Genomic DNA, 12,670 nt, shown 5'->3' on the forward strand with positions numbered 1-12,670 from the left:
CAAGTTTGTCTGTCACTCTTTGCTGCTCTTTGAAAAATGGTGAAAGCATTAGAAATCTTAGGATCTCTGAAGCGTGTCCAAATCCAGATTTGCTGTCTGTACAATAGCCTGATGCGGAGTTAATGCATGTGCCTTACAAGCACCCGTGTCAAGCCAGGGAGGCTATGTAAAGCATTAAATGGAACATGTGTCACATGGCTTTTCACTATGCTTGACATGCCCCCATATAGCTGTGGAGTTCATACTGAAATGCCCTCCTATATTTGTGTTGCAGAGTTCGAGGTTAGCTATAGTGGAGTGCCATTAAGATTCAGCTTCCAGTGTAAACCTGGCTACAAGCAGAGGATGCAGCTGGGCTAAGGAGACCCTAGAGGCCTTACTATCCAACCTAGAGATATGTAGAGGAAACACAATGCTTGGTGATACAAATCCCCACACTGTAGCTGAGTGAACGAGGGTGAGTCTATCCGGTCTACATGAACACATGCTATACACATGCATGCCTGGCCCCAGTTCCACCTGTCAGAATGCAGTGAAAGAAGACAGCTCCATCTCTTCAACCATTCTGTTGTGACAGCAGCTACTTCCATCAGTGCATACTTTTAGTGTTTGATGATTCCCTCAGTCCGTGGTTACTCGCATGCCTGTGTGTCCCATGTCACAACCGGCCCCCTCAGCACCGCATTCCTCACTTGTGTGCTGATGTGTGACAACTGACACAGTTTAGTGCCACTCACTGCTTTTGTATGAGAGAGCCTTAAAGGCAGCAGGGGAAACGAGGAATACTGACGCTCGTACTCTCTGTGTGGCACTGTCACTGCTCCCAGGAAAAGATGAAAAAGCAACTGAGAAGGTAGCGTGAGGGCAAAATATGTCACATGCTGTCTTTGTCCAATCTCATGGGACAAAGGTTTCACGTGTAGCACCTGTCACAAAACTTTACTTTCTGAGGTGGAACGCTTTTGATCGTTGCAGTCATGTACTGTATGATCATGCTCAGAAAGTCCTCTCATAATTCATTTTATGTGGCTTCGTTAAACCCTTGAAACGGAGATAGCAGAAGCCCAGGGTTGTCCATTTTCTCAGACAGTGCTATAACTTCCACTGTGGATTACACATCTTCTGTGATATAGATTATAGATGAACATAAAAAAACACATAAATGGTATAAAAATAAGAGTGCACAAAGGCATACTTTGCCTTTAAAGCAGCAGCTCTTAATGTGATCAGGTAGAACGGTCCTTCGTCTTAGTGTTGGATTAAACAAGAAGCTGACTGCCCAAATGCGCTGTGACAAAAGGGAACAGTACAACCTGTGATGGAAGATATTTTAGAGGCTTTAATGGTGTTCTCTGCAGGACAGCAGGAGCATAGTCACGCAACAGAGGAGGAGGGGCCGGAGTGTTTAACATTTTATGCCAAAAATTCATATTTGAACAAAATCAGAAAACGCTACAGTTTCTCTGCTGCGATTATATATTCACCTGGACTCACTCTATATCACATGTTATTTCATAGCTTGTGAATACTTGCAGTCCCTTGTTTTAATAATAAATAAAAATTGTTCAACAAACATATTTTTTCAGATGTGTTTTTGAATGAGCGTTGACCTTGTTTTGTTCTGTCATCAGTGTGCTGAGAAACCAGCAACCCTTGTGTAACTCTAAGGTGTTGCAGATAAAGATCTTTGGCGACCTAAATAAAATCTGTTGCGACACATCTGTGGGTCTCAAACATTTTTACTATAATATAGTCACACATAGGTTTATTAATTTTATATAATAAAAGTCATATTTTTTGTCTGTATGAGTCCTAGACGCCATTTTATTATAACATATTTATTTTTAAAAAATCATTAAAATAATTTATTTCAAAATTGTTTCTATTTTTTTTAAATCCATATCACACTTGTAGCGTTATGTGTTGCACCGTCGTGATTGGTTGCATTAAAATATGAAGACAATTTAAATCCTCATATCACTTTTAAAGCTCGGGTTTGTTGCTCTGTGCCTCTGGCGTCCAGGTTATGTGCATTTTAGTGAGGCATTCATGAGCTATCTTGTTGCCTCATTACATTTTAAGCAGAGCACATCTGGAAAGAGCAGGACATCCACTTTTGAGGACCGGCCCCCCCATAAAAGGAAAGGGGGCGGTGTCAGAGCTGGTGTTGGATTTCACAGCCAGAGAACGTGACTGCGATGGTTGCCTTTGCGAAAGCCGTGCCAAACTTGCCTGCTCTCTGAAAGCTACTCGCCGCCTCTGTACCTACGGTTTGCCTGGAGGAGGGAAGGAGAAGAGAGGGGTGGGGGTTTCGTTTCACTCAGTTGCGTTAAGAGCCGATGTTTGGAGATTTGAAAGTCGGCAGAAAACTTTGAACAGACTACGGCGAGAGGAGAGATACAGCTGCGCGGCTCAACTTCCAGCAGCAGCAGCAGCAGCAGCAGTCCGAGGGGAGCGGGAGGAGGAGTCAACAGGTCCCAGGTATTACCGCACACTTGTCATTGACAGCTTGTCAACATCTGACAGCGTGTGTTCAGGTCTCAGCTTCAGCGGAAGGTGTGTGAACTCCTTTCACCCCCCAGAGTTTAAACGCGCACGGCTGTGACAGGTTTTAGTGTTCAGGAACGTACCGAGGAAGCAAAAATACCACCTTCCTGTCAAGTCGCGGCCACTTTAGCTTGAATTTGTGTTTATTAAAGCGACGCTGTGTTATCAGCAGACTCGACGTCAGCTAGCATGCAAAGCTAACGCTGCTGTGCAGTTTATAAAGGCGTCGGGACGTGCTGTATTTCAGCGCTGACAGTTTCCTTGAACCTGGCATTGTCGCGTCAGTAGACATGTGCAGTGAAAACCGTGTAATGTTGTGTGTCTGGGTGCGTTTCTGTCAGTATAATTTGACGTAAACTTTGCTCTACAGTGGATAATTATTACCGAGCAGAGCCACTACCTCAGGGTGCTGTGAATGGATGGGCAACCACCGCTTGCAGATGCGCACTGATACAGAGCTGGAAAACTTTACAGAAATGCAGTCATGGCAGACTGACAGGTATCTCCCCCAATTTGTTAGCACCTCTGATTATCCCTCGTCAGGATAATGTGGCGATTTGAGGTGTCTGCATCTCTTCAGATTAAATGTCAGGACATAGTTTGAGCTCCATACCCTGCAGCGTCAGAAACCTGCAGCGTTGTCTTGTAAAACCACAGATTACAGTGCTCATTACGCTCTGTTTATGGCTGTAACAAGCTCTTTCTAAGTGTCTCCTGTTTGTTTGAGCCTGCACACTTTATTCATTTGGCACAGTGTTTGGCATGTTGCCTCTAGAATACAAGCACATCATTTTATTTTGTCATGATGTATATAAAAAAATTGTGCTTCCTCACTATTATTACAATGAATGTGGGCAAAACAGAAGCTGCCTTTGCAATAACATACCTCTTCCTCTATTTCTCTTTGTGCTGTCAGCCAAAGTATATATAATCTAATAAAACATATGTTCATCTGAATGCTCATTGGGACAGATCTGCAATATTGACCTTAATTTCTCACTGGAAACCAGCAAAAGAGTATTGTTCCAGTGCTTTAAATATTGTCTGTTGTTGATAGTTCACATTTTAATTATAAAAACATAATCCACCGACACAGGGATTGCTGCCTAATGATTTTTAAGCAATAACATGCAGCACACACCCTGAAATGAGCTGGAATCAGCCTGAGATGCTTTGAAATTTTAGATTGTTGGTTTTTCTACACACTCTGTGACACATAGACAGATTTATTAAATTTGGCAAAGACTTATCTTCCATACAGAAAATCAGTTTTTCACCACACTAATATTATTTTTACTCTTAGATATAGATAGATTTTTAAATGCAGGTAAACTTCAGTTCCTGTTGCAAGAAACAGTCTTGTAGTTTTCACTGTATTATTTAATGCACAGTGATGGACTTTTTCTTTTTTCATGACAGGCAGTGCAAATTTTAAGCTAAATAAATTTATTGGATGTGTTTATTTCCTGCTATTTTGATGTGTTGATTGTGCAGATTGACACAAATCATTTTCATGACATCCTGACAACCTACAACTTTGTTTGTGTGTTTAACACCTAAACCCAACCTGTTTCAATTCCACCTCAAGTGGAAAACAAGATGGAAGTGACGTTTTTTGATGGTAATAAAGCACTTTACCACAATAAAGTTGCCATGAGGGGGATGTGATTGTTTTGCGAAATGGGATGAGACTCACTGTTGCCCACTGTCAACTGGCAAGCCATAGAAACCATAGACATTGTTTGACAGAATGGTTCATGGGCTAACTCCGAGATTAACCTGAATAAGACTATACTCAGGATAAAACATTGACATGTACACCCTTTTCTAAATACCTATGCCTGGTCAAGGTCGAATTTGAAGTAAGCCATAGTCAAACGTTTTTGTTTTTCAACATGCAGTGTTTTGTTCTCCAGTCCATATCTATGATGGTTGCAGACTTTAACACCAGTTCTGCAGTAGGTTGTTGGCATATGCTTATGACACTTCTTGTAATTTCTTTAAGTTCTCATCTGCATTTTTTGAGCATGTGAATGAGAGTGAGGCTTGTAAATAAATAGGCAAGCACATTAATTTGTAACTATATGGATATAGTTCAAGTATATAGAATTATAATGGTTAACATCAAAACAGAAGTATTCCTGTTGACACAGTGCATGTGGACATTTTATCAAGAGAATTGTGCCTTAATCATAATATGGACATTAATAGAAATATAGTTTTCATGTAAACATAATCACTGATGCTTCACCCAGCATTTCAGATCCTGGTAGGGATATTGGGGCTACTCTTAGTAGATTAGTAAAAATCTATTCTGTCACTGTCAGTTTGAATTATTTACCACTGAATGTAAAAAAAAAGCTCAAATGTGAAATTTGGGGTGTGTGCAACATCAGTGATCCTTGACAAAACTATGGATGTTGTGCCACCTCTCTCAACTTCCGCAGTGCAGTGCAGGCAGAATTTCTATTTTTATTTGTGTGTGTGTAGTAGGAAAAGATACCCGACCTTTCCTGTGACAACCTGTGACATTCAGAGCAAAATGCATTAGAGGAAGAGTCACTCAGTGGGAAATCTGGTGTTTCTGAGGGTTTTCCCACCCTGTCACCTCTAGTCTGTAGTGTGACTCACAGTTAAAATGCTGTGCCCTCACTGTAATTGGGAAGACAAGGCATAAATACGAGTTTGTTTTTCTTGCCTGGTAAACTGTCACATATGATAATAATTTTGATAATAACCTTTAGAACGTCCGGTTAATCTGCTGTCTAGCCATCTTGTGATACCTGATCACATGTCGTGCCCATCATTTTGTGCTAAAAATATAATTCCTGATAAGATGTGAGGTTAAACAGGAGGTATGATGTTGGCACTCTAAGAAAAGAAAATGTATTAAGGCTTTAGATCAAGAGAGAGACTTTGTCAAGTGATTGTTCTTTTATGCTGCCTTCTGCGTGAGAGAAAATGCAGTGTCTTTTGTTATCCTGTATGGCAAGTGTCAACGGGAAGTTAGTTCTCTTTTCATGTGAAGAGTGCCAGTCAAAGGCCTTGCATGCCTCAGTTTCACATGCTACGCAATGTATCATCGAGGTGGAGAACACTCACGTTTGCCACCTCTCCTCCTCCACACCCTCATCATGTCCTTCTCTTTCCTCTGCAGATTGTTAACTCTTGAGTGTGAAAGGAATTGTTTTTCTCACAGTAGTAGTGAGTCAGTAACTCCTAGGACTGTGAGTTTTATTTGTTTCACTTGATGACAGTTTTGCTTGTCGCCTGTGGAACAAATGAATGAACCAGATGTTGTTCTGTATTAGAAGCTGTTTGGAGTTTTTTCTATTTTTTGCAGCACATTGTGTTATCAGGTTTTTACATAAATACAGGACATTATATTCTTCACTATTTTACTGTAGGTAGACACAAATGGTATCCTCTAGACAGGTTTAGCTGGCATATTACAAACAGGAAACATCAAGGAAAGATTTTAGAGATATCCTCTTGGCTACATTTTGGCCTTTTATGAAGAAAAGCCCTCAGTGTGTCAGGTGGTTTGGTTTGGTTTGGTCTGTCGTGGTCTACTCACACAGTCTCAGCCACAGCAGCAGCAGCCTGCTGCCCCTGTTGTTGACAAGCCAGGCTGACTCACAAGGCTGTGCGGCTGTGTGCAGTACAAACTCATCAGGCACTGACAGATGAGACATGCTCGCTGCGATGGCACAGCACCCTGGAGATGTCACCCAGTGCTTACTTAATGGTAAACACTTCTACCAAGTCTCACCCACACACATACACACATGCTCTGTTTTTGGAGCAGGAACCACTTAAAACCACACTGCATAATTAAGAGTTTCACTGTAAATAGGAAAAACCAAAGGGGTGGGTTGGCTCTTAGAATTTATTTTGAGGTGCATATGTGTGGGTTTACTACTGATGTTACCACGAAATGTACAGCAGTTGGGTTTGTCAGCAAAAAAAATGTCCAGTGGAAGCATGGGGCTTTACACTAATAAAAGCAGCCTTGACCCAAATGAAACAGGCTCAGAGTCTGTCAGAATAAGTACAAGTAAATTGGGATATTACAGTGGTTTTGCTGTGGTGCCCAGTGACGTAGTCATTGCCTTAGGGACTGGGGCGAGTGTGGGAAAAGCGGGAGAGAAAAAGGGTGGGAGCCGATATCAGGAGAGTGTAGCTGAAGCCGAGTGGGATTTTTTTGGAGGGGGAGTGGAGCTGCTGTGATGTAGGGATGTGAGAGCTCTACTCACGTTGGCCGGCAGCAGTCAGACAAGCCTGCTTCAGCATACTGATTCTGTTGCTTTACACAGCAAACTGGTCTGCTCGGCCCCTGCCAGCCACTCAAGGGTTAAGCGCCCCTCCCCTTCATACTGCCTCCTTTTATTCCTCTTTTTATGGCTTTGATGGTATTAAATAATCTTTACGTGTCAGAGTGCACAGCTCCCAGTGTTCATGTTGGGAGAGCGAGAGAGCAATTAGGTCAGAGTGGTAGAATAACTCGGTTTCATCCCAGCCTTAAAGCGGCAGGGTACCTCGCTTCAACTCGCACTTTATATTCACCTCAAACCTTCAGAGTGGAATTTTCAAAGAGGTCCAAGGCTGGTGAGGTTATCAAAGCACTCAGAAAAAGTACTTTGTGTCTCTCTGTTGTATAGTCTCATAATAAACCGTCCCAGAATGTATCATCGGTTGTGATATTTTAGGTTCCTCGCTATGTTAATTTGCCTGAAGAATCAGGCCACGTTTGTCTCTTTTTTCCTAATGAGGCTGAGCTAAAGACCCATATAACCTATTATCCTGGTTATTGATTGGAATGTGGAATGTGTTTCAAGCTACAGATAGACCTTGAAACACATTGACATGTTTGTCTGCAGAGTGTGTATGCTCTTTTTTTCTCTCCATGATCTTAGAAAAAACAATAGTTAGTTGGAAGTCTTGTGTTTCTGTTCAACATAGTCTCACATGATGTGTGTTGTAAAGTTTCCCATATCCTGCCGTTCCATGTTTGCATTTCTACCAATTGGCATATGAGTATTCTGGCCCATGTAACAGCGTTTCATTGCCCTCGTCACAGAATTTCATACTATTTTCCACACTCATTTTGTACCTTGGCTTTTTACGAAAGTGTCTCTGCCCAGTCGGACAGTCCCCCGGCGTGACGGCTGACATTTTCAGTGAAAGAGCCCTATTGTTGGTCCTTAATCCCCCTCCACCCTCCACTCCATAAAACAATGGTATCAATTGCTTCCACTGAGTACATCCACAGCTCTGAGTGAGAGACAGCCTGGCCGGGCCTGTCGACTAGCCTGCCAGCCATCCTATCAGGCAGCCAGGACGACCACTTCATTCTCAGTGATAGCACTGTGCTTGAGCCCACAGATTCCTATTCAGATATCTGCACTAATGTTATCTCTGTAGCAGAAGAACCAGCGCTTGATTGTGGTTGCACTGGCACCTTGTAAATGCACAAATAATAGCTTGTGTATATATTTATTTTCCCAGAGAGACAGTAGAATAGACCGATGGCTTCTACACCACCCCGACATCCCCCCTACCTTCTTAATGAATGGTCTTCATTCTATTTTCCTTCATTTTCCCGAGGACACTGCCATTAACTCTGACAGATGATATGTTCTTTCACCGAAACAGTGATCCTGAGCGCACTGTCATTGGAAATTGGATTCGCACACCCACCCCTGTGCTCTTTGCCTTTTCTCCATTTCTCCTTCTCTCTTCATCCTCCTTTCCCCTGTTGCTCTCTCTCAGTCTGCACTGAGGGACATGCTGTTAATATTTTTTTTAGAGCAGCGCTGTACAGCTGAGCTGCCAAGTTAACCCTCTGCTACCATGAGTCCGACTCTTAGCTTGATGGTCGGTGTCACTTACACAGATGTCTGACTGGCCAATCTGTCCTGAAGTGCTCATTGATATAGCAGTGTTTCCCAGTGCCAAGTGTGTGTCTGCAATAATTTATACCACTCAAGTGATATTGAATCATTTGAATATATTTTCGGGTTGTGCCTAAGAAATCAGAAATCCCAAATAAACTTTACGACTGCAGCAATTGTAGCAGTAGAATAGATACATGATGGAAACGTATTGGTTGGTCTGCTCTTTAACATATCACATCTCATCTTCCTGAGAAAGACTCTTGACACTCCTGTGTCAGTCCCAATTTGCAATAGTGAGTCTGCTGTGCAGCGGCCATGTCCAGTTTCGGACCAAAGCATCTTAACAGTGATTTCAGTGGAACAAATCCTCTCTTTTGTGCCTCCTGTGTGGGCGTATATGGCAGTTGACAGTGTATTACCCAGCTGCTGTGACTGCAGCTGCTCGCACATTAGCTCAAGTGGCTAGGCCACATTTATCAGTGTGAAGGGAATACCACAGCGCAGAGATAATGGTCCTGAACAAAGATGATACCGCTCGTGTTGCTGCTAGCACGAACACCTAGCTGCTTGTAAGTGGCTCGGCTCATAGCATCGTTATCATACTCGTCTACTGCCTTGGCTTGTGCCCTCCAAGTCTATGTAGCTAGTGAGTCGCTGCTACTTATTCTGTCTCCATGGGCTATCACCACACTACAGCCAGATGCATTGAAGAGCTGTCGAGTTGAGACATTGCAGTGCAGAGCCTGTGCAATGTCTCAGTTTCTGGAGAAGTGGACAAAAATATCCAAAAAAGAGTGATGCATGTGTAGGTTTATAGACCACTTCTTCTTCCTTCAGTGAAGTGCTTCATGCCAGAAAAATAGGCCTGCAGATTTACCTGTAATTGTATGAGAATTGTGTGACATTATCAATAACATCAGATCTTTTGATTGTTTTTGCACTTCATTTTGTGTCAGCATAATTTCCATTTTTCTTGGCTTTTTGTGTCGTAGTAATCATTCTATAATATGGCGCACCAGGCAGCATATGGCTGCCATTTATGATCAACAGCCTCTGTAAAGAGGTGACTGGGATATGCAAATGTCGGCATGCTAATGGAATAGTAATGTAATGAAGTACGTTGTATATGGCCAATAATGAGCTCTGGTTATTGAGCGTTGATGGTTTCTTCTCAGCCACCCTTTGTTGTTTCACAAGCTGCAGCTTTCTTGTTTGTTCCTCATGGCACACATACACGTCATCACCCCCTCTAAACAGAACAAAGTCGCACACACACTCACTTAGATACATGAACGTTGCATTGTTATTGATTCATTGCAATGGGTGAAAAGAATATTGATAAATACCTGGAGTCGTTGCCCACTGAAACTCTGAAACTAAATTGGGCAGAACTGAGACAGATGCGGAGCAGTAAATTAAACAAGCAATCTTCTCTGTTGGGTGACAGCACAATGGTGATTAGGGTTTCATGTGAGGTGCCCTACATTATTTATGACTGTGCTGTGGGCTGCCTGCAGTTGAATAGACCCACAGTCCATTGACTGGGCATATTATGGGAGGCCGACTTGTAGCGAGTGGATTCGGGGCGGGGGAGTGGGGGGTTAAAAATGGCTTTTATTTCCTCACGAGGAGGTCCATTTTCATCTAAATGAAGGTGGAAGCCCCAAGCGTGTTGTTTCCAGGCCCTGCGTGTGTGAAATGTGTTGAATGCGTTCCAGGAGGCTTCTCTACATCGCTCTGCTTCGTGTTCCAGGCTGATTTTTGCAGAACCCCACATCATTCCTACTTGTCTTAGTCACTGCCTGCTCAACTTAGTGCCAATTCCTTATTTTACAACAGTTATTATTCGGGGATTCCGGTTTAACCTCACATGTCATTTATTGATGAGTGTGTGATTAAATATTTGTATTTTAGTCACAGTTTGTGCCCTGTGTTGTATCCGCAGAGCAAAACCTGTGTGTCTAATGTGGCAGAAAGATTTGGAGGGAATCCAGATTTTCTCCCCATCTGCATTGTGAATGACACTGATGTTCAAATGTGTTTTTTTGTTGAGTTTTAGAGATGTACTCCACCTGCAAAATTGCAATGACCGAGAAGCAAAACATGCTTTTATTTTCAATAACTCAAAGTAGCTTTGTGTTTGTAAAACATTCATTAAAAGCCCTGGCTGCTGTTTATTTCACACCATCTTGCAGTTCATCCACGTGGAGTGTCATGATGTGTGTCAAAGAACACACTCCAGTGTTTAAATGAGCTGAATGGAATATGATAAACGAATGAAAAGGCTCGAAGTCTTCTTAATTAATCCAATTGAAAGGTTTGTTTACATAATGTCTCTTATCATTTTATGTAAAACTCCAACTGAATGCAGTTGGTAACACAACAAGGCATCCACACAGTGAAGAAAGAAAATTGAGGACTTGTGAAAGACCCAAAAACACTTTGATTGGTGCTTGGCTACCTTGTCATGTCACTAGTCACTAACACCAAATGGTGCACTAGTATGTTGTATCAGGATAGTTGGGGAGATAAGTAATACTATAAAATTAAAATGATGAATGCAGTTAAACTAAAAAACCACCTCGCTCAAACTTGAATCAAGTTTGGTTGCCACCACAAAAACTTTATTTGGACCACCTCTTCTTGATTGTCATTGTTTTGGTTCACACCACAGTGCTGCTACAGTGCCCATGCCTGTCCATTGCTGACCTAAAATGATTCTGTTCAAGCAGGCCACATAAAAGCAACCTCAGTCTGATTGTGAAGTAATCTTGGAAAGGTTGGCTGTAAAAAAAAAAAAAAAAAAACAGTTTTTAGTCTTTTTTTCTCTAGCCATTCACTTTCTGAAGATCCCTGGCGGTGGCAGAAAGAGTGTTGAAAATGGAAAGAAAACTATTTGGTGAGCCTTTGGAAGTCAGCCCATTGTCCCACCTATACACATGTGAGGAGGCTGCTTCCTTGAATCTTCTTTACTTGGCTGTTCACTCGGTTACAGTAGTCTGCCAACAGCTGTATTGGAGAATGTCTTCATAGTGTTTTCTTTTTTCAAGTCGGTGTTTTAAAGGTCATCTGCTTGTTTGGTAACAAAGTGATGACAGACATACATAGCTGTTGGAATGGTGCAATTGCTTGACATGTACATCATTCAAATACATATTGTTATGATAGCAATAGTGTTACTGTTGTTGTTTTATAGTCTGTATGCTTATGCATGTTGACTAACTTTAGTGAATATTGTCCTGGATTACAGAGCGTCTGTTCCATTGTATTTTCATGAATAAAACTTTACCCCTTTTGTACAGATGCCTGAGAATAACGTTTTTCTTTAGCTCCAAAGGGGCTAAAGTTTGTTAGCAAACAGTTCATCTTTCGCTGTGTAGGAGGTGTGGGATATGAAAGTTAGATCCATCTCTAATTTATGTTTTGTTTGTGCATTTCGCTTCCAATGGAATCATTGTAGATTTCCTGCCCATGCACAAGTTATGAAATGGCTAACAAGAAGACTATGTGTATTTGTGAAATTAACTGTCATCTCTGCTTGATGGATGTAAGTTGCGTGAGTGTGTCCTAATTGTCCTTCGGCACAACAGCAAGTTTTCATTCTGGGCTGGCCTCTGTCCCAGGATACCCACTCGGACCATTGTCCACTTGCACAAAGCACCAAAACAATCCTGAGCTGCCGTGCTCCTTCAGAGAACCACTGTCGTACAGTCCCCTTGGGGTGGGGTGTTTTCTGATAAATCTGTTCCCCACACTCAATTGCTTCTTTGTCATTTCCTCCATGGGAATGTCACTGTGGCTCAATCTATGGCTCCATGGATTCCCCACGTTCTGATACCTTCCATGACTTTTATCAGGACTTAGACAGCGCTGCTTGCTTTCTCCCTCAGTCACAACCACAACCACTTCATCCGGCGACCATTGTTGTCCTATAAAATGAAACTTTTAGGCTCTCCCATGAAGCATGAAATACAGGCTTTTATATTGGCATTGGCAGATATTTAAACTTCTGATCTAATCCAGGCTGTGCTCATTAAATCGTCAAAATGATGTAATGTTTCACTGCCGCTACTGTGTGCCAGCATGCCATGTTTTTCCACTTTGGGATTCCAGTATTTGTTTCTGTCATAAACACATGGCATCTGGTTGCCTGTAGTGGGCCTAGCCTTCACTGGACTGGAACACTGAAATGTGGCTGAGAGAAGCTGCCTGGTTTTTCATTTAGC

The 12,670-nt window shown here is 42.2% G+C and overlaps 1 protein-coding gene across 3 annotated transcripts in view; it reads left to right on the plus strand.

The window, feature by feature from the left end:
- Positions 1-2,187: 2,187 nt before the first annotated feature.
- Positions 2,188-12,670, plus strand: part of raraa (retinoic acid receptor, alpha a) — a 116,321-nt gene continuing 105,838 nt past the window's right edge. For all 3 annotated transcript variants that reach the window (XM_028430378.1, XM_028430377.1, XM_028430379.1), the window contains exon 1: positions 2,188-2,481. The gene's annotated coding sequence lies outside the window, so the exon portion shown is untranslated. The remainder of the gene's footprint in view (positions 2,482-12,670) is intronic.

This window comes from Parambassis ranga, chromosome 19 (genome assembly GCF_900634625.1).
Source record: "Parambassis ranga chromosome 19, fParRan2.1, whole genome shotgun sequence".
In the NCBI taxonomy this organism is placed as follows: domain Eukaryota; kingdom Metazoa; phylum Chordata; class Actinopteri; family Ambassidae; genus Parambassis; species Parambassis ranga.